We start from the raw sequence: 22,331 nt of genomic DNA on the forward strand, positions 1-22,331 counted from the left end.
AAAGGGAGGCACTTGGAACCCTAGCCCCACCCACAACCTAACTTTTTGTCCAACAATTTTTTAAGATAGAACAAAGATAGGGGATAGAGTTTTGAGGAGTTTATCACCTTTGTAATTATTGGTAAAAGTTGGCATTCTCCCTTATCTTCATTTTTCTATACTTTACTTAAATTTTTAACATTACCATTAATTGTTTTAAGATGTTTGAGAGTGGTTCCAACCTAATCTGACTTCATATGGAGAAAGTAGAATTTTGTATCCCATTCAAGATTCAACAGAGTTAACAGTTTTCAAGTTTTTAGGATTCGCAGGATTGTAGCATTTCCACTAGAAAATGATGAATTTGCAAGGAACGAATTGTTATTGTTGGAATGTTATCATTATTTTTAATTTTATAGTTTTAGAGATGGGGACCCCCAACATCCCCCCATCCCACATGAATTTCCCTAGAAGTTAGGGGTGCTCCCACACGTCCCTCATGTGTTTCCATGCTCTTGTGCTTCCCATCCTAAAAACTTCATGGAACATAGCTTACTATAATTTTTCATAGCTCATAGAACAATTCATAGGCCCTTTTTTCCTACCGGCATGTTTTTTCTTGTAACAGTGTTTGATGTCCATTTATTCATTTTCTTTTGACCTAGGTTGAAATTGGAAGTTGAGTAATGCCTTGCCAATATTCTAAAGCTTTTGGACCCATTTTAGCAATACATTGAACTTGAATATGGAACAAACAGACAAAGATTGGTTTGTAAATTGTGTGGAAAGCCCATGAAATGAGGGATTTCTTAGATTTTTAGGCACTAAATCTCACTGCACATGCACACACCAAATCTGGTAATAGTCTCAAATTAACGAATTAATTGAAACACACAAATATGCCTAACCAGAAAATTTTGCACAATAGAACTCATAAAATTAGCAACCAGATCATGCACACAAAATTTCAGCCCCAGAAAACGCAATTCTTATCAGCGCTTCAACACTCCCTCTTAGTGAGGGATGTATTCTCACAACACAACTCGGAAGTGGCTATGCCTTCAAACCTAGAACACATTTCCACCCTTGATCCACTACAACAACTACTTCATATGACACAAAAGCAATTCACATTGTATGATAGGGACCCTGCTCCTAGAAGCCTCTCGCTCCTAAGCATCCTTTTGGCCATCTTGTACCATGACTTCCTAAACCCAAAGGTTATCTTCCTTTGAGTTGTTGACTCCCTCTAAGCTTGATGACTCCCTCTAAATATTGACTGCTTCCTAAGCTTGCTTACTCTTGAAGCCAGACTCCCTCTAACTCCAGACTGCAAGCCTTCTTGGCCCTCAAGGTCTTTGCTTGACCTTCACTCCAAGTTTCTCACTTGGATCTCCAAGGGGTACCTAAGCGCTCTGACCATCTCAATCCTGCCTTCTCGACCCAACTTAGCCAACTCTCTTGGCATGGTTCTTCAAAACACTTGCTACTTGCAACAAGTCCTATAGCTCCCTCTTGAAGCTATGACATGTGCAAATCTTTGATCCAACTGCCCTTCATAGAGACCAAGCTTTAATACCATGGATCTGAGATATTTTGGGTAGCATCGGGATTATTATCACGTGTGGGGCAAGTGGGCTACGTGATGGGGCTTTGCACCCATAGCCCCATGGTATTTTGATGAGCCATGGTATTGAACCTTTTGGAAAAGTATAAGTACAAGGGTGAGTGATTCATTCTTGTGGCTTGGCAAGACGGCCAAGAGGGCCTATGAAAAGTGGTTTGTAAGAGAGCAGGAAAAGCTCAAGTAGGCCTCAAACCCCTTGAGGGTCAAGAGAGCCTGTGGAAGGTGGTCAACAAGAGAGCATCCTGTGGAGAAGAAGACCGAGTAGGCCTTAGACCCCTTGAGGGTCGAGAGGGCCTGAGGGCCTGTGGTGGCTTGGCAAGAGAGCCGAGAGAGCCTATGAAGGGCTGACACGGCCTGTGAAGAGATCAAGGGCAAAAGAGACCATCGAGAAGCAATCATTGGACACATGTAACGCCAATAGGTTTGCTAGCGTGTGGGCATTACGAACAACTAGGTTGTGAGTGTCAGCAAGGCTCAGCCAAATTATAATAGCAAAGAAGGAAGAGTGCAGGGGGATTTCAGAGCATTTCCAGGAGGTTGAATTGTTGGATATTTGCTAGGGACAAATTTCCTCTAATGGCAAAGTTTGTGCAAGGGGAAGAGAAAGGGTTAAGTTCTTGGTGAATAAGTGGGTCGAAATTCTCCAAGCCAAATTTCTTCAAAGGTCGATTTCCAGTGTGTCAAAATTCTTAGGCCAAATTATTCTAGTGGAGCAAAGTTACAGGTTCCACTCAATGCATATTTCTTTGGCTGTGACAGGAGGTTGTGGTGCAAATACAGCGAAAATCGGCAAAGCTACACACGCTGCAGGAGAAAGCAACCGAACACGTGGGTGTAGTAGCACACAGACTGCAAAGAGGCCAAGTTGAGACCATGAGCAAGACTGTTGACAGGGTTACGTGAGACAGCCATCAAGATTGGGTTGTAGAAGCAATGCCATAAAGTGGTGTGAAGGATCGTGCCACATGCAAGGTGCCACAATGGGCATGATCGAGTAGTTACAGGATGTAATGGCTGGCATGAGTCGTTGGGCAAAGGATCTACCGCAACAAGCTGAGTGTCAACAAGGTTCAGTGAACAGAGTATGGTACGAAGGACAGTACTAGCAGCCAACAGGATCAAGCAGATACTTCAGAGGGCTGACAGAGCCGACAAGGCCAAGAGGGCTGAGAGGACCGAGAGGGCCAACAAGGCCAAGAGGGTGAGCAAAGCCTAATAGGTCGACAAGGCTAGAAGGACCGAGCGAGATGAGCGAGGCTAAGAGGGCCAAGCAGGGCCTGTGGTAGGCCTCAGATTTTTGGAGGGCTAAGAGGGGCTGTTGTAGGCATCAAATCTATGGAAGGCCGAGAGGGCCTATGGTAAGCCTCAGAACTATGGAAGGGTTGAGCAGGTCTCAATCTATGGAACCGACAAGTAGGCCTCAGATCTGTGGAAAGGTCGAATTTTCACACCGAGTAGGCCTCAAATCTTTGGCTTGGCCAAAAGGGCTAAAAGGGTCGAGAGGGTCGAATAGGCCAAGAGGGCCAAGCGAGCCAACAGCAGTAGAGGATAAAGAGCAAGATGCTCCTAAGGTTGAGTATGAAACAATAGCACTGGTAGTAGGGACACAGGCCATAGATCTGGAGGAGCAAGATGTTCCTTGGAGCTTTACCAAGAGGAGGTCAAGATGGGTCTTAAGAGAAGACACACCATACAATAGCACTAGCCTCAAGAGGAGGAGAAGTGAGATACTCATTTGTGCCAAGTCTAAGGAAAGAGAATAGAGCATCAAAGTAGATATGCATGAGCAATATTGTAGGTTTGTTGTGAGTGAGATAGTTAGTTGTGTTGAGTCCAAGGAAAGAGCATGGAGAAGCAAAGGAGATCTACATGAGCAATATTGCAAGCTTGTTGTAAGTGAGATACTTAGTTGTGCCAAGTCCAAGGAAAGAGCATGGAGCAACAAAGGAGATCTAGATAAGCCAAATCGAGGATAGATAGAGGGTTTGATCCACTAGATCAGATCCACGGTAACTGTTGTATATGTAATTTCCTCGAGGGCTATAATTTCCTCAAGGGCTATTATCCCAGTAAGGGAGCCCGAGTAAGTTTTGAGAAGAATTTAATGAAAAATTGTTGATTGGGCACAACTTGTGTAATATGTTATCATGTGCATGATCTAATTGTTGGTTTTATAAGTTCCATTGTGCAAAAATTATTTTTGCTTAGGCACATCAATGTGCTTCAGTTAATTATTTGGGTTAAAGTTAATTTGAGATTGTTACCAAATCTGGGGTGTGTGCACCGAGTCTAGTGCCCAATGCCCACAACATTCTAACAAGATTAGCCAAATGAAATTACATACATACATACACATATATGTACATACATGCATGTGTGTGTGTGCGCGCGCGAGAGAGAGAACATAAATGTATACCTATATGTTTGCTTGCATTGTTGCACACACACACACATACATACATACATACACACCTGACCCACCATGTCATGTTTGAGCGTCTCTCGGTGTCACATTTTCAGGGATCTATGTATCCAATGTTGGAGAACTGTATCTACATGTCCGTGTATCATGCGACTTGGGCACTAGCAAGAGTGGGACAAGTTGCCTATACTTGTGAGCTACCAGCAATAACCTAGGTGCGTGATATTATGTATCATGCTCGAGTAAGGTATTAGTACAAAATGTTGAGATTTCAAGTATGAGGAAGAATTGACCCATAGAAGTTGTTGAGTGGGAAGGCCCATATTTACTTTCGCATCCAATCACCAGTTGTTTTCATACAAGACAATTCAAGGGGTACTATCGCAATATTTAGAGACTGTGTTACCGTTTCCAACTGATAAGAGATGTCAGCATTCATGCCCGTCAATGAAAAAAATGGAGAGCAAAATTTGGGGTGAGGTAGTGTAACATTAGATTTAAGAGGAATTTAGGCTGTATGGCAACCTTCAAATAAGAGAACTTAGGAATATAGGGGTAAGATTTAAAAATATTAAAAAACAATTTTATCATGTCAACAGGGCTGATCTGGTTGGTTAAAAGGGGGGGAAGGGGATGTTTTTCCCGCAACCAGGGTACCGTGATGACCCTTTAGGGCCACTTGCACTAGCATTTGTGGTCATGCTCATGCTTGTGCTTGAGATTGCAGTTGGGGCTAAGTGCAAGTCCTGAGTGATTTTGGCAGAATAGATACCCCCACACATGGCAACTTAGCCAAAAGATTCTGATTTGATTGCTATAGACCAGCGACATTGACTGTACTACTGCCTACTGCCAGATTTGAGAAGGGCACACTTTTCATGTAAGGACAAGAGGTAGTTTAAAAATTATTTATCACAAAACGTTAATACTACATGCAAAAGAAAAATGAGCAAAAATGGCAACAAAAGCTTTCGATAAAACTTCAACGGTTTATCACAAAACATTAATACCACATGCAAAAGAAAAATGGGCATATATGGAAACGAAAGCTTTTGATAAAACTTTAAGACTTATTGTAGAGGATATTTTAGAAATGCTGTCTTGCTGGTAGTTTGTGAGAGACTACATCATTGGCAAAAAGTAGCATTCACACTGCAGTTCAAGAGACTTAGGCCGGAATTAGCACCCACTCCTCAAGAAAGCTATCTTTCATGTTACGTACTGTCTAAAAGTTAATTAATGTCCATAAAGGTTTTGTTTTGATCATTTCCACATATATATCAGTGTCATTTATTTTCAAATATTCTCCATCTTATTCAAAAAGTCAAATTTCAGTATCAGATTTCCGATATTTATTAACATGTAATTGTTTGCATTTTGAGCTGAATATGTTTCTTGCACATTTGGAAAACCTATAATAATAAACCAGCTAGATGATTTGAGTGAAACCTGAGTTTTCTGGCTATTTCAATAAGTAGAATTCGGTTATAGTAACAGATTCCAGCCATGTTTATTAGTTATTATCTGGCTAGAAACATAGCATACTTTCCACTTGGTTGATGTACCCCCTCAAACGTATTTTTTTATAGCATTAATACAAGACAAACAAAAATTATTATCCTCCGAAATTGTAATCAAATACACACAATGTCAGTAAGCAAAATGTCCTCTTGATTTTCCACATAGATGTTAGTCTATAAAAGTCAAAAAGAGTTAGTGAAGTAGATACCCAGACTATATTGATTGAATTTTGATTCCACTAACTGCATTTATGTCATTTTGGAGTGTGTGGAATAATCTTTTATGCATTACTCCTTGATTGCATTGTTTATACTGGACAGTTACAGAAAAATAACTTCAAATCATAAATTCTCCAACTAAGTGTGGATTCCTTACAGATGAACATCTAAATCTACCAAAAGGTAATAATAATGTATAAGCTATTACTAGTCAGTTGCCACCTGGCAAAAGACAAACTGCAGCAGTCTGGACACTTCCATTTTAGAAGCAACTCTATGGCTTACAAGACCTAGCCCATTGACCTGCATAACTAGTCGGTCGCAAAACACATCAGAAGATACAACTTTCAACAGGGTAAATTTTTGGGTGTCTTCACCTGTTTCTATACTCTGATTATAAGTCATCTGGTTCAGATTCATATGCGTGTTGAACAACTGTGACGTTCAAAAAATAATTTGACAGCGCAAAACAATGTGATAATTTGAAATAAATATATAATATTATAAATCCAGATGTAAACAAATTTAATTGAATTTGAATCAAATTTACACACTAAACTTAACAAATTTATTTGGCCGTGCTTTTAATTCAGTGAATTTGAAGGATTAATTACAGCAAACAAGGTGGCTAAGCACTAATTAAATAAGTATCGGTGATGAGAAAAGCATGGGCTTGTTGATAGTATCGCTGATTATGGAGTTCTCTACTTGGAATGTAAGTAGCCATTACTTTGATTCAAAACTTATGGATTCAAGATGAAGAGATGAGATAAGATAGTTCTTGACTTTAATAGGTAAGATAGTTCTTGCAATACCCCCCATCAAACACTGAACTTTTAATCATGAGATCTCAGCAGAAAGAAAATTTCAATCAGAAAGTTAAATGTCTTTTGTTTGAGAATTAAGGAGTCTTTCGAAATCCATGGAAAAATGATCCATGTAAATGTTCACCTGTTCACTATTGTTTGCTTTTGAGATTTCCGCGTTCAAATCTATAACAGTGTGATTGAACGCCTTTTGGCTTTCCTTGGTTGAAATAAAATGTAAAGACTAGCATTTCTAGAGCCAAACAACACAATTTACTTTATTAACTCAAAATAGAACGAATAAATACAACAAATAACTTTCATTTAAAACAGCTTATCGAAAGTTCCAATGGAAAATCCAAAAAGGAGTGTACTGAATACTACTTTCAAAAACAAGGAGGACAATTAAGTACAGAAAATTGAGGCCAAAAGGAGAAAATTCACAAAGGAAAAACAAAAATACAAGAAACAACTTTCATGCCCACAAATGGCCCAGAAGCAGTTAGTGGGCTGTCAAATACATTATGTAGAGCGGCATAACTGGTAAGCAGCATGACTGGGAAACAAACAACAGGTAGTCTAATCTAGCATGCCAACTTGAATACAAAGTTAAAAGATTGAAGAGATGAATAAAACAATAGAAAGTATACCATCTAATGAGTATGTCAAGAAGGAGAAACTTGAAAATGCATGATCTAAGCTTCAGAAAACTTTAGTCAAGCAAAACAGATAATATTGAATGAATGTCTATCAACTAGCTCATCAAAATAGTCAATGGAATACTTGGCAAGAAGCGTTAAGAACACAGGCACCAACGGACAATGGGAAAGAGTCATAATCCTTCAGTAATCTAAACTTAGGTAAAATAATGAGCTGATGCAGTGACAATGTACACAAACATAATTGAATCATAACAAAGTTGCACTTCCTAAATAATAGTTTATAACCTAAGTCACATGACACGAGACACAGAGGACACGTAAATATGAATATTCAACGCGAGACACAATGGCCCGGAGAACAGGACATGAGGGACACGTTTTATATATATATATATATATACTGAAATATAGTTCTTGATCCATATTAAGTTACTGAAACAGTGAAATATAGTATTAGTTTATTAATTTACTACATCAATGATGTTCAATGGTTCATTGTTCACAGTTCAATGTTCATTCTTGAATCTTCATGTTATAACTTATTAACAATTGTACAAGGCTACAAGCACATAAGAAACTACTAACTAGAAATTTAGAAGAACTTAGATATTAAAACCATAAAATGCAGATTTTCCATTAAGTCATCAAAATCAAAATGTATTACATAGATACTAAGGGAATGCCACTGGAAAATACAAAAGAGTAGATACAAAATAAGTAGGAATATCATAGCTCTTCATTGTCGTAAGTGGTATTGGTCATGACTCACTAGCCACGAGTCCCACTGGACTAGATACAAAATAAGTAGGAATATCATAGCTCTTCATTGTCGTAAGTGGTATTGGTCATGACTCACTAGCCACGAGTCCATGACTCATCACTCTATCAATAGTCCATGTCCTCCTCCATGTCATAATCACCATCACTGCCACTGCCATCTGACTCTACTCCATCCTCCTCCTCTATGCCCAATCCAAGATTTTTTGTGGGACGTGTCCTAAAAGGAAAAAACGCTAGGGCATGTTTTCGCCACATCAAACATACGTGTCTCAGTTAGAGGACACGATCAAAACCGTGTTGGAAATGTTTTAGGTCGTATTTCGTGTCCAACACGTGAAATACGTGACACGTGGCCCTGGGGGACATGTCCTATGACTTAGTTTATAACATGTTGAAGGTGGCACAGCCGCACAGCATCCAGTAGATGTCTAATGCATCTACAGAGGTCCCATGATGTTAACATATTTTATAGAATTACTTGTAGAATATACGATACATAAGTTGGCTTCATTCCCTCTCCCCTTGTGGCAGATGCACCTTTGTCCAGGCTATCTTTCACTAGTGGGTCTCCTTGACTTTGGAGGGTTTCCTTTTGACGATAACCTAGTTGTACTAACCTAATTGTACATACTACGTATGTGTTATTTCATCCCCTGCTGCTCTTGTACTTGTTTTTCATTACATTATAATTTAGTTTTATTTTAAAGGTGTATTTTTCACCCCTTTCTTTTATCTGGCTATTACTGCTAGTTATGGACACTAGTTCCCTTGCCTATTTTGATTTTAGTGGACAATGGACATCAATACAAATTTCAATTTCTAGAATAGTCTAGAAAATCTTATCAAAAACCAATTCAACTGAACTTGAGATTTCTTCTTACCGATTATGAATAATCACTGCTATTAGTAAGCAACTATGGACACCAGTTTTTTGCAATCAAAATTGTAGTCTCTCTTTAAATTAGGAGCATTCACAACCACTAATAACCTTCATAAAGCTTCAAGGCTGATAGGAATACAGTTTCGAATCACAAATGGAACTAAAAGAGTTTACGCAGTTGGAATTCAAGTTTCAGCATAAAATTTTGCATTCTTACAACCTCATAAAAACCCTCATTTTAGTCTGGGGACCACATCATCTTTGACTATACAATAGACACTACAATTTTATGACAAAGTTTTAAATTTTGGAGTTGTATAGTATTAGAATTAAATATTTTTGAAAGATCGCTTTTATGCAATAAGGACCTAATCACTTTTATTGGTGACTGTGGCTTTAAGTTGGATCTGTATGAAGTCATATTTCAATATTTGTGAAAGAGCACTTTTATGCAATACTGCAAATATGTTAAAATATCACCAACATCACAATATATGGTGAGTTTTCAAGGCCAGCAATAATATTGCCATAAAAAATCTTGATTTTTTCAAATTTGGATAATGTTCCACCATTGGAAAATATCGGTGAAGTGAAGAGATTTTTTTCCTTTTAGGGGTAAGCAAGGGGTTGAGAACAAAGGGATTACTCATAGTGACTTTTCTTCACAAATATAATCAACTAACTTGTTTTGAAAATTCTTCCTCCATGTGCAGGTGTCCCCACTACTTTTGTTATTTGGCTCCTATTCTTGTCATTTGAGCTTCAATTATCATATTCCATGCCTGCTGATTTCAGTTATTTGAATAGTTGCAGCAGTGGTACCACCTTCAAATACAAGAAAATTGCAGTCACGTGATAGCTACCGCCCAAAACTTGACCAGTATATAGGAAAATACTAGCAGCAACTATCCCAAAATTACAAGTGGAGCAGTTGCATAAACCAGTATACGATTAGGAAGGCAAAATATCAGTATTTAGCAATGTAAATCATAACACTTCAGATAATATCACCGATAGAAAGCAAAACAGTCCAAATTTTTAGAGGGCAAAATTTTAGTATGGCCTTGAAGACCGCGCAGGTCAATTTATGATGACAGACCGAATTTCATAGATGTATTATTGTGGAACGGTTTTAAACTCTATATGGGGAATTGGTTGAATCTGTTACAGTTTTGTATCACTTTTACCAAAGAAAGGAAAGACCTACAATACTCAGAGCCAAGCCTCCATTGACACAGTTTCAAGACGCCAACGTGTAGCTACATCATCATGTGCGAACAAAACCTGGTCATCTGAAATAACCGGCGGTGGTTCGTAAAGAGGCTTACTTTTGCTCCTACCAAATGCCTCAGGGTAATGGGCTGTTAACCTGTTTCCGTTTCTTAGACCCAAGGAAGACAAGCCAACTAGATTCCATTGTGAGACTGCGCGAATGGGGAGGGCACATTTGTAATAACAGGAAGCATTTGATACTCCCAGAATAGGGAGGGCACACGTGCAGCATAGTGATAACAGGAAGGATCTTGCCAAAATCCCGGAAAAGAAAACAACCCTAAACACATGCAAGGAAAGGGAACAGCCGTAATTAATATAGAATGTACGGAAACCGAGTTATAAAAAAACATCTTGTCAAACAATACAAAAAAACAACACGGAGGGAACGGCAATGGCTACCAGTATTATAGAGTAGGGAAACCATGTTCAACTAAAAATCCAAAAAGCTCTGACTATTTAACACTAACATCCAATTTAGAGATCTGATTTTTCAACTTGACTGTCGACCACCAATAAAATATCATGTGATTTATGCCAAATAATTTCTCATAAAGCTATAAATATTTGTGGATCATGCAGACCATGGGCACGGGACAACCCAAAACCTAAAAACCCTAATATGAGCAAAGAAGCGATGTCCCAATTAAACTGTATAGTTATCTTTATTTTCCCCCCGCTTTCGCACACAGCACATTTTCTTTTGGGACTTGGTAGGGCCTTTTTAAGGAATTGCGGAGTTCCGTGTCGAACATCCTCGCGTTTTTCGAACACCCTTAAATAGTTGCATGCTTAAAATGAATCGTTTAACAGGATTTGTGCAGGGTGCATGTAATAATCCAGTGCATATGTTATGTTGTGCTAAGTTTCCATCCATCTTACGCCCTCACCTAAAAACCCTAATATCCGCAGAGAAGCGCTGCCCCCGTTAAAATGTACAACTTATATTTATTTCCCCCCAGCTTTCGCACACCGCAAATCTTTTGGGACTCGGTAGGATTTTTTTAAGGAATTACGGAGTTCCGTGTCGAACATCCTCGCGTTTTTCAAACACCCTTAAATATTTGCATGCTTAAATCGAATCGTTTAACAGGATTTGTGCCGGGTGCATGGAATAATCCAGTACATATGTTATGTTTTGCTAAGTTTCCATCCATCTTACGCCCTCACATCTGCCTCGTTGGCGCCTCTCAATTCCGTCGCCTCGATTTCAAATTCGTTTGCGGAAATCCCTGAGCTCGACCCCGCAACCAAATAGACCGAGGAGCATTCCACACTCCTCCGTATATACAGAATCTTCGGCCGCGACATAAAACCCAAATCTTTTTATGATATCTAGGAAGGAAGACGCCATGAAAGTGCTTCTGATGAAATTCGAAATACCGTTTTCATGCTGATTTTCAAGCCTCTTCCGGGGCGGCTAAAAATGTTTAGATTTGAATTTGAAAAATGAAAGCGAAGGCAAATCATGGATAGAGGATTTCCCTCTTTTGTTTCTCCAACAGCAAAGAGGAACAGTAAAAAGAAATTTAAAATGAAAAGATTAGTTTGTTTGCTTACCAGGCAAGGGAGGGTAATGGTTGTGGCCGCTGATCAGCGAGGGCCGGATTCCTCAATTCAACCAATTCCAACTTTACAATTGTTTTTAGGTTAACACTAACCTTAGAAAATGGATTTGCTTTCTATTAATATTCCACTTCGCAACGAAACCTCAGCTCCTTATGGTCTATGCACTCCAATTTATTTTGGAGGGACAGTTAATTTTTTTATTTTTATGAGGGAAGTTGGACTAATAATATTTGGAATGTTTCTTTTTCTTTCTCCTCTTTTTAACCTTTTAAGAAAAAAAGGGTAGGCCACATTTTCCCCAGGTGCCTTTGAATTAAAGAAGTTTTTCACACTATAATGACTAATGGAATACTTTAATTTGCTTTTACTTTTCTTTATTATAACAAGGTTAAATGGGTAGGTCGTTCATGAATAAAATTTTTGTTTTGACATTTTAATTCATATTGTAGTTTGAAAAATATAATAGTAATCCATTAAAATAATTTTGATCAAATTTTTAATTAATATGTATTCTTTGTTTTTTTAAATATGAATTTTTTTTAATAATTTAAAGGTTTTATTTGATTTTGATAGATAAAATGGATTATCATTACTTTTTTAATTGATTGTAAATCAATTTTCTAATTGAGATTTAACTTGTTTAATGAATAGTGTGTAATTAGAACTTTATTTTATAATAATTTTATTTGAAATGCTTAATATTTCTGTATTCAAGCTTATGTGATCTATAATGAATTAAACAAAGTCTTACGGTAGAACACGTTTCGAACCAACAAGTGTGGTTGTTGGTTCGAAACGGGTCGGCCAAAAAATTCTCTCATGTGATTTCTACCGTAAGACTTTGTTTAATGCTTAATATTGTTAAATTGTTGATAATGACTTATAAGCATTGAGAAAGATTTTGAGTAATAATTTTGAAGTTTAGTATCCTTTCCATATATTAGTTTAGACATGATATTCATTTCTTTTATTTTAATATATTAATTTAGACATATTATTAGTTCTATTTAGGTTACTAAGTAATGTGATAAGGCATTTTCTTTGAGTTTAATGCTTATGATAATGAAAATAAATTGTTAGTATTTAAAATATATATATATATATATATAGCCATAGCTTTAACTCTTCATCCCTTAAAGAGGAGGCAAATCAAATGTGGGTATTTAAAATATATATAGAGAGAGAGAGTTATAGCTTTAACTCTTCATCCCTTAAAGAGGAGGCAAGTCAAGTGTAATATTTATTTGTGATCATGCTTTGTTCAATATTTGATGAATGCATGATCAATCATATTTACATTGTATACTTAGCAAATATTATAAATTTTGGTTAGATAGTGTGAAGGTGTGGGTTTACATTAGAGTGAAAAACATATATGTGTATATGTATGTGTGTGTTTGGTAGCAAAAGTTTGATAAATAAACACATTATATGTTTTGGGTGCTACTAAGTCACATTGAATACATGGAAGCACAAGAGTTAAGGAAATTGCTTGCATGTTGATTCTAGCTATTAAATACAATGTTGATACACTAGTTAAGTTTAGCATATGTTGCATTTTATTGTTAATTATTTATTAACTAATTCCCTCAATCATTAAGAGCACTGTTGTTCCAAAGAGTGTAACCTTGAATTCCTTTCCCTCATATTGGTTCATTTGGAAAACTGAACAATTTGGATAGTAAAGGACAATTGGTGCATGGCAAAGATTTGCTGCAGTGTTAGGTGATCCTAGGTTGAATTCTTGTTGTAAATTGATAGTGTTGCTCATGTTTATCAAATTATGTACTTTGTTGCTTGACATAGATTGATAAATTTATTTACAACTCCTCTAAAATTTGTTTATTTACTTTGTTTTGATGTAGAATGTGAGTAAATCAATTATGAGTTTTAAGTTTGATTATTGTTGTATTGTATACAGCTTGAGTGGGCCTAATGGTTAAGAGCTGTATTTTCTCCTAAGAGGTCGCAGGTTCAAAACCAGAGGGGGGTAGAATATGCATGCCTTCATAGACTTAGCAATCAAATCACTACACGGAGGTGGGTCCCTTGTCCCACAAACAAGGGGGTCTCATACACCAATTTGGTGTCTGGCTTGGTCGTGACCTTAAAATTGGATAATAATAATAAAAATGTCATGACTCAAACTCAAAGCCATTTTCCTTTTTAAGTTGCAAGGATTCTCATTTTGTATAGTTTGATTAGTTATATTAATGATATATTTTTTTACTCAAACTGCCTCAATTTTGGTAATTTGATCATTTTAATTTGTGAAAAAGCAATCACATAAGGGGAATGATACTCTTGTTGGAAAGATTTAATCTTGAAATAATTATGATTGTGTTGGATTATTTCTCTATTTATAAGCAAGCTAGGAGTTTGATTTGTTTTGAGTGTTTTGCCTTTGAAGGCTAGAAAGTGACACATTGAGTTTGTTTTAAAATGGTGCATCTCAAATATTGAAGTTGACTGTTTTTATTGAATTTTACATCTGATTTGATTTCACTTCAATTGGATATGTGCCTTGAGTGTGGCTGTGGCATGATTGATGGGCTACTCTATTTTATATGTGTTGCCTAAATATTTTATTTTAGATGTTAAGTATAATTTATACTTGTATGGTTCTTTCTTTTAATGAGAATATTGATGATAGACCATAAGATTAAGCTATCTTCCTTCTAAGTATAATTTATACTTGTATGGTTCTTTCTTTTAATGAGAATATTGATGGTAAACCATAAGATTAAGTTATCTTCCTCCTTAAAATTATGTATTTGTGAGAAGAATTTTAAAACAAGGGTAATTCCATTCTTCCTTGTCCTCAATGAATGATAAAAATTTGGTTATAGTTTTAATCTTTGTATTTACACAGGTATTTGAATTTATCATTATTGTTTTTGTATGGGTTTTGCTTATGTAACCTCATGTTCATAAACATAGGATTCGAAATTATGATTTTATTTATTTAGTTAAGGTTTTGACCTTGCGGTTATGGTCTTCTTCTTTGTGAAATGATGTTAATTATGATTCTTCTTTATGAGCTAAATTAATGTTGCTTTTTGTTCAAATATTTTTCCAAATAACATTTTCTCAAATATTACCAACAATATATAGTATTTTCATCGTTTTTGTAGTGTTTTAATTATATGCTTAAATTATACTTGAGACTTTAAAGAAGTTATGATTGTATGTTTTTTATTTATTTTTTATGTTTTTAGTGGAGCAAAAATTATGTTACCTTTGGAATAAGAGATTACAAGAAAACTTGAGTAATTTAGAATGGTCAGTCACTTGAGAAACCTGACCAATTTCCAAACAAAAAAAGACATGGTAACCATAGATTAAAGATACAAATATTGATATTAGGGTCTTTGAGGCATAAATGATCATTGGGTTTTCCAAAGGTCTTTTCTTCTCTTTTTCTTGCGAACACCAATCCATCCTGAGAAGTTGTTAGGAGCAGATGACATGGAGACAATGGTTGCATTTCCTTGAGGCATTTCCAATTACGAAGGGTATACAACCATGGTTGCTTCCTTATCATCGTCCTAGTGATCTAATTCATGTAGATGTTTATGCCTTCTCATGGACAAAGCCAAGATCGATTGAAAACTATGTAATAACTGAGAGGTGGGGTGAATCAATACTTGTGTCTTTTAAATAACCAATTTCAAATTATTTTAACATCCTTTTAACCCTTTCTTTTATAGTTAGCAGAGTTATATAGGTGTTCAACAAATAGCAATGAATTAAAAAAAGGATATACACAAGCAATACATTCAGCACATGTAGACACCAGATATAAGTGGAAACCCATAAAGGGAGAAAACCATGAATTTTTGTTGTAATGTAAAGGCAAGCACGCACTCCCTCTTTTACATAAATTTTATAGGCTTCTACCTACAGGAGGCTTCAACCTCAATTTTCTTCTGCAGTGTTATGCATCTAGCTCACATAAAAGATAGCTCAATAACTTAAAAAATATCCTCTTTGAGGGGGAAACCTCCTTTACATTACATAAATGAACAATTCTTCGATGATATAATTGACAAGACCTCCTTTGTATATATAGGAGTCTAAGAGGTCACAATATAATTAAAGCCTACATAACAATAATAATGTAAGGGCACAATAATAACAATAGTGGGCTTCTATGGGGCACAACAATAACAATATGTGGGCTACATGGGCACAACAATAACAATAAGGGGATACACTAGTATTATAGGGACCTAACATGCCCCTCTCCTTCAAAAAAGTGTCGTCCTCAACGCTTGAGTAGTTCTGGATGCTTCTGTATAAAATTCTCATCCTCCCATGTGGAATCTCTGGCAAGTATGTTCTTCCACTTAATGAGATACTCTGAAATTGATTGATTATGTGGTTGTCGGGTTCTTGTTTCCGTGACTGCTTCAGGCTCAAATATGATTTTTCCTTCTTCGTCAAGTTTTGGCAACACTGTTTGAACTGGAAGATTGTCACTGATAACCTTCTTTAAGCATGAAACATGGAAAATTGGGTGTACTTAGGAAGATGCAAGCAGCTCCAATTTATGTGCCATAGTACCAATCTTTTTCAACACCTTGTAAGGACCGTAGTACTTGGGTGATAATTTATCATCCTTCTTAGCTTGCTTAAGAGACACTTGTTTGTATGGTTGTAGCCATAAAAATACCCAGTCACCTACATCAAAACTTCTTTCACTGCAATGTTGATATGTAATATCTCGTTTCCGAGATATCCCTCAAACCCAAGCAAACTCCAGCCAAATACATCCAAATGATATAGTGACCAGGAAACTCAAAGTGATAAAAATACCAGTGGTACAACATATAATAATGTGAACATGAAATATAAGCAGATACTCAAGAAATGCAGAGAGAAATGCTAAGCCATTTTATTATACTGAGTAATGGAATGAGTACAGGAGGTTATTAGAAGGATGGCACCTCGACTTGCACAAGGCAAGTGAAGAAATACAGTCAGAATAGCAAAGGAATGGCCTCTCTCTGAACTGTGTCCAAGCTGCTGGAGAACTGCCATGCCACTGCTACTACTAGAATTCAAATGAGGATTTGGGGTTGTTCCCCTCCTCAGAAAATGTTGAAACTATGGAATCAGACTCTACTCAAGAAACCCAGAAAAACCCAGAAAGCTTTTTTGAAATAGCCCACCCCCGAAAATCACCCCCTTAGGGATCTACGTTGTTCCTCAAGGCTCTGCGCTGCCATTGAATAGAATCCACCAAAACTCAACCCGAAACTCTGCCAAAATCCTCCAATATGCAAGAGATGATCCCTTGCTCAATCTCCTAGCTCAAATCCTCTGCAAAATCCTCAATCCGGAACTCCCACCAAAAGAACTGCGTCCCTCTCTCAAGACTGCGCAGTTATCCAAAATGCTCAGTTCCTCCTCACTCCAAAGATCAATCCTCCTACAAAAGACTACTGAAAACTACCTTGCCCGAGCAGGCACTCGAAGTCCCCCGGGGCTAAGGGTGAGATCTCCGAACGGAGACACTCGATGCACTAAACAGTGCTGCAGACCAGCTAAACAGCCAGTGTGCTCTAAGTCGAAGTGACTAGCTCAAATGCACATAATCAAATGACAAAATGAGGAGGCTCCCCTCTCCTTTATAGCGTTGGCCTCTCTCAATCCCAAGGCCCACCTCCTCCAACGCAGTCCCTTTCCTGCCACGTGTTCCTTTCCATCTGCGCAGTCCCTCCAAGTGTCTGCGTGGGCCCCATCTTTGCGTGGTCCTTTGGCCCCCTTGGCTCCCCTTTAAGTCACAATGTTGTGCTACTAGGAAGTGACTTTATTCTAGAGGTGAGTTATGTCCCCCTTTTCCTCACCTTTTTATTTATAAATAAATATAGAAGGCAAAATTGAGCAAAATCGAATATTCCAATTAGCCATGGCTAATCAGGAATATTACAGTCTCCCCCGAAAAAATGTTGCTTGTCCTCAAGCAACTGAAGTGATGGATGCTGCAAAATTTTCTCACTCTCCCAAGTGACATCCTCATCCGGTAAATTCTTCCACCCCACCAAGAATTCCCAGACCGTCATGCTCGGTAGCTGCCTCTCCCTGGTATCAATAATAGCCTCTGGCTGCAACACCAAATGCCCCTCATCATCCGTGGGCGGTAGCTCATCTGTCACTGTCACATGCTATCCCAATGCCTTCTTCACGCATGATACATGAAAGACGTTATGAATCTTGCTGCCTTGGGGTAGCTCCAACTCATACGCAGCCTGTCCAATCCTGCGTATCACCCTGTATGGCCCATAAAAGTGGGGCTTGAGCTTTTCAGCTCCCTTCTGCTTCAGTGACGACTATTGGTATGGTTGTAATCGTAGGTAGACCAAGTCCCCTACCTCAAACTGTCTCTCCACCCGACCCCTGTCAGCATACAACTTCTGTTGGTTCTACGTTGTAGCCATATTATCCTTGAGAGCTTGGAGAATATGCTGACTCTCTTGGATCCAAATCTTGGCTCTCGGAGCCTTGCTAGCACCAAACATCATGTCAGCAAAAGATAAAAGATGATATCCATACAAAGCATAGAATGGTGACATACTGATGGACATGTGATGTGTAGTGTTGTAGCAGCACTCCCCCAGATGCAGCCACTTCAGCCATGCTCGCTACTACCCACTGACATAGTTACGCAAGTAGCCCTCCAGCCACTTGTTAACTATCTCTGTCTGCCCGTCCGTCTGTGGGTGATAACTGGTACTCAGTGTTAATTCTGTCCCCACTAATCGGAAAAGCTCCTGCCAAAACCCGCCCATGAAACGGTTGTCCCTGTCACTGATGATGGTCTTAGGAAGACCATGTAGCCTAAAGACCTCTCTAAAGAACAGCTCGGCCACCTGTGCTATTGTGTAGTGTGTGGATATCACAAAAAAATGTGTGTACTTTGTCAATCGATCAACGACGACAAAGATACAATCCTTGCCCTACACCATGGGAAACCTTGTGATGAAGTCCATCGAAATACTCTCCGATTTCCCCTCCGAAATGGGAAGAGGCTTCAATAATCCTGCGGGATGGCTCATCTCCCCCTTGTTCCTCTGGCAAACGTCGCACTCCCAGATATGCTGGAGTACGTCTTCCTTGAGGCCCTTCCTTGAGAACCTCTCTCTAATGGCCTTGTAGGTTTTGGTAAACCCTTGATGGCCTGCCAATGGTGAATCATGTGACGCCTGAAGTATCTTCTTCTTGAGCTGAGATCTCTCAGTCAATAAGATCCGGTCCCTGTAGTAGATGATCTCATCGACCACCCTGTACCTGTCATCCGCCACCTGCCCATCCAGAACCTCACATGCAAATCTGTCCTTGGAGTACTCTACTAAGAGTCAAGCCCTCCAGTCTATGTCCAAGCTCATAAGAGACAACGTGGCTGGTCTACGTGAAAGGGCATCTGCTACCACATTGTTCTTACCCTTGACATACTGAATGTCAAAGTCATATGCTTGGATCTTACTGATCCACTTCTGCTGCCTCTCTTGTAGCTGCTTCTGCTCCAAAAAGAACCTGAGGCTGTTGTGATCAGTCCTCACCCTGAACCTGTTACCCACTAAATACTGTCGGAACTTGGCCAATGCATGCATGATGGCCAACATCTCCTTGTCGTATATAGAATACAACCTCTCGTGTGGAAGGAGCTTCCGGCTCTCATAGGCTATAGGGTGACCTCCCTGCATCAATATTGCGTTGATCCCCTCTCCTGACGCATCACACTCCAAAACAAATGGTTGCGAAAAATCTGGCAATACAAACACTGGGCAGCTGCTCATCACCTCCTTGAGCCTATCAAAGGCTCGTTGCGCTATATCCGATCAACTGAATGCCCCCTTCCTCGTCAAATTTGTCAGGGGTGTAGCAAATTGTGAGAAACTCTTGACGAACTTCCGGTAGTAAGTACAAATACCAATGAATCCCCGAAGTTCTGTCACGTTCCTTGGCTCTGGCCAGTCTCTGATGGCCCTCATCTTCTCCTCGTGGACTCTCACCCTATCCACCCCTATGGAGAGCTTGGCATAGAACTGTTGCTCCTCCAAGATGCGCAACACTGTCTCAATGTGTTGGAGATGCTCCTCCCAAGTCCTGCTATAAATGAGTATATCATCAAAGAATACCAACGCAAACTTCCTCAAGTGACTGCGGAAGATGTGATTCATGCAAGAATGGAATGTAGCTGGGGCATTGGTTAGCCCGAAGGGCATCACCAAAAACTCAAAGTGCCCATAGTGACACCTGAAGGCGGTCTTGGGAATGTCCTGTTCCCTCACGCGAATTTGATGGTACCCAGATCTCAAATCAATCTTTGAGGAGAACCAAGCTCCTCTCAACTCATCCATCAACTCATCAATCCTGGGTACGGGGTACCTGTTCTTCAGGGTCTTCTTGTCCAGGGCCCTGTAGTCAATGCACATCCTCAATGTGCCATCCTTCTTCTTCACCAACACTACGGAAGAAGCAAAAGGACTCGTGCTCGGCTGAATGTGCCCAAGAGTCAGCAACTCCTGAATGGCCCGCTCAATCTCATTCCGATAGGCCTTGGGATGCCTATAGGGGGTAGTAATCACTGCCTGTATGCCCTACTCAAGCTCAATGGTGTGCTCAAACCCCTGGTCCGGTGGGTGTCCTGGCGGAATGTCCCCATATACTATGGCATACCGGTCGAGGATGGACTGTATCTCTGGGTGCATTGTCTGCCCTATAGTCCCTGCCTCTGATGTACGCAGCTCCACTGCCCACTCTACGTCTCCCTTCCGGAACACTGCCTCCATCCGATGAGCCGAAACAGTCTCAAGCGGATATGTGTGTTGTCCCCGTATCTTCTCATACTTCCCTGTCTTCTCATAATCCCACTCCATCTCTAGGGTATTCCAATCTATCGTGACCTTCATTAGAGCGATAAGCCACTGAACACCCAATATCATGTTGGTGTCAGGAATATCGACCACAAAAAAGTGGTCAGTCAGTGTGTAGGTGCCCATTATCACTAATAACTCTAGAACGCAACGAGCACACACCATGGTCTGATCTCCCGGGACCAAAATTGAAAACCCATCGAAGCTCTATGTCTGTATACCTCTCCACTCAACCATCTATGCATCGATGAAGTTGTGGGTTGCCCCACTATCAACCAAAACTGATACTCGCTGTCCACGTACTGTCCCCGGTACACGCAGCGTCAAATACTTGGGAACTCCTCGCAATGCTGCAAGGGCCCCTGCAATAGGTGCAAAATCTGCACCACCCGCTGGTGGTGGTGGAGGTGGCAAACAATCCTACGTGGCATGACTACCTCCTGCCTCCACATCATCCTCCTCATCCTCTTCCCTGCTGCTCTCGGAGAAGACCTCAATAAAATGTGCTTTGCCAGCAGCACATCTATGTCCCGGTGCCCACGACTCCTGACAGGTGAAGCACAACCGCTTCTTCTTCAACTCCCTCCTAGCATCATCATCAATCTGTGCTCATCCTGGATTCCCCTTTGGAGGCGGAATCTTCACATCCTTCCCCTTAGGCTGGAAAGCCTGTCTCTGGGGGTAAGGTGTCCAGGTCCTAGGTAAGGCATCCTGTAAGTCCCGGGTCCTGCTAATAGCATCCTGGAGTGTGGCTGGTCTAGTGGACCTGACTAGACCCCAAAGTGGCTCTGCTAACCCCTCAACATACATGTAGATCCTCTGTGTCGTAGATAGATCTGGCACCATCACTGAAATCCTCAAGAAGTCTGCAATGTAGTTCTCTGGGCTCCCTGTCTGCTTGAGCCTTGTCAGCTCAAAGAAGTGTTGTTCCGGATCCCTCCAATCAAACCTCTCCATCAATCTCCTGGTAAACTCGGCATATGTCGACACTGTAGAATGTCCGAGTGTAACCATCCCATGGAACCACCAATCCTGGGCCTCGTCATCCAAATGTAATGTTGCCACCTTGATGGCTTCTGCCTTCGACATCTGGTTAAGCTAGAAATAGATGTCCAACTTCTCCACCCAAAACTTTACCGAACTGTTTGATGAACCATCAGACGTAGGCAAGTGAAATCTACTAGCTGTGCGGTGAGTGTCTCCATCATGATAATGCCGGTATCCTCTGTGATGGTCGCGGGGTCTACTATCCCACTGGAGCTGAACAAAGTCTCTGAATGAGAGAGCATCCCTGAACTCCTGCCCATAAGCCTGGTACTCCGCAAAATAATCGCCCATATGACCGGGCTCTGCCTCCTACTGTGCTCCGGCCCCCGTATCTGCTCCTAGGAAAGTGGGCATGGTAGAGCGTATAGGGGCATGTGAGGCCACCTGCTGAGTAGTATCACGCTGAGTGGCACCCTGCTCTGGCAAATGGTGAGATGCATCCGATCCCTCTCCAACCTGGAAAACCCGTCGACTCTCACCCTGCCTAGCCTCCACTATTGTGAATCTCTACCCTGTCACCTCGATTTGCCTCAACAGATCTTGCACGGATTTAAGGAGCATGTCCGCAAATTTCTTCCCGTCATCATCTGCCATCGGATCCTCCTGCTTTGTGTCCACCACAGGCTCCTCCTATTCTGCGTTCACCACAGGCTCCTCCTATTTTGT

The 22,331-nt window shown here is 39.8% G+C and overlaps 1 protein-coding gene across 4 annotated transcripts in view; it reads right to left on the reverse strand.

Annotated features, from left to right (window-relative positions):
* LOC149192112 (uncharacterized) overlaps positions 1 to 11,891 on the reverse strand; it is a 43,125-nt gene extending 31,234 nt beyond the window's left edge. The window contains exons 1-2 of one of the 4 annotated variants that reach the window (XM_089404481.1): positions 11,728 to 11,889; positions 9,579 to 9,720 (exon numbers count right to left, since the gene is read on the reverse strand). The gene's annotated coding sequence lies outside the window, so the exon portion shown is untranslated. Of the gene's footprint in view, positions 1 to 9,578; positions 9,721 to 11,727 lie in introns of all 4 variants that reach the window. The other 3 variants (XM_089404482.1, XM_089404480.1, XM_089404483.1) reach the window with 3 other exon arrangements.
* Between the last annotated feature and the right edge of the window lie 10,440 nt (positions 11,892 to 22,331).

Source organism: Pinus tabuliformis, chromosome 2_2 (genome assembly GCF_031772625.1).
Source record: "Pinus tabuliformis cultivar Carrire ecotype Pingquan chromosome 2_2, CPIR1, whole genome shotgun sequence".
NCBI lineage: Eukaryota > Viridiplantae > Streptophyta > Pinopsida > Pinales > Pinaceae > Pinus > Pinus tabuliformis.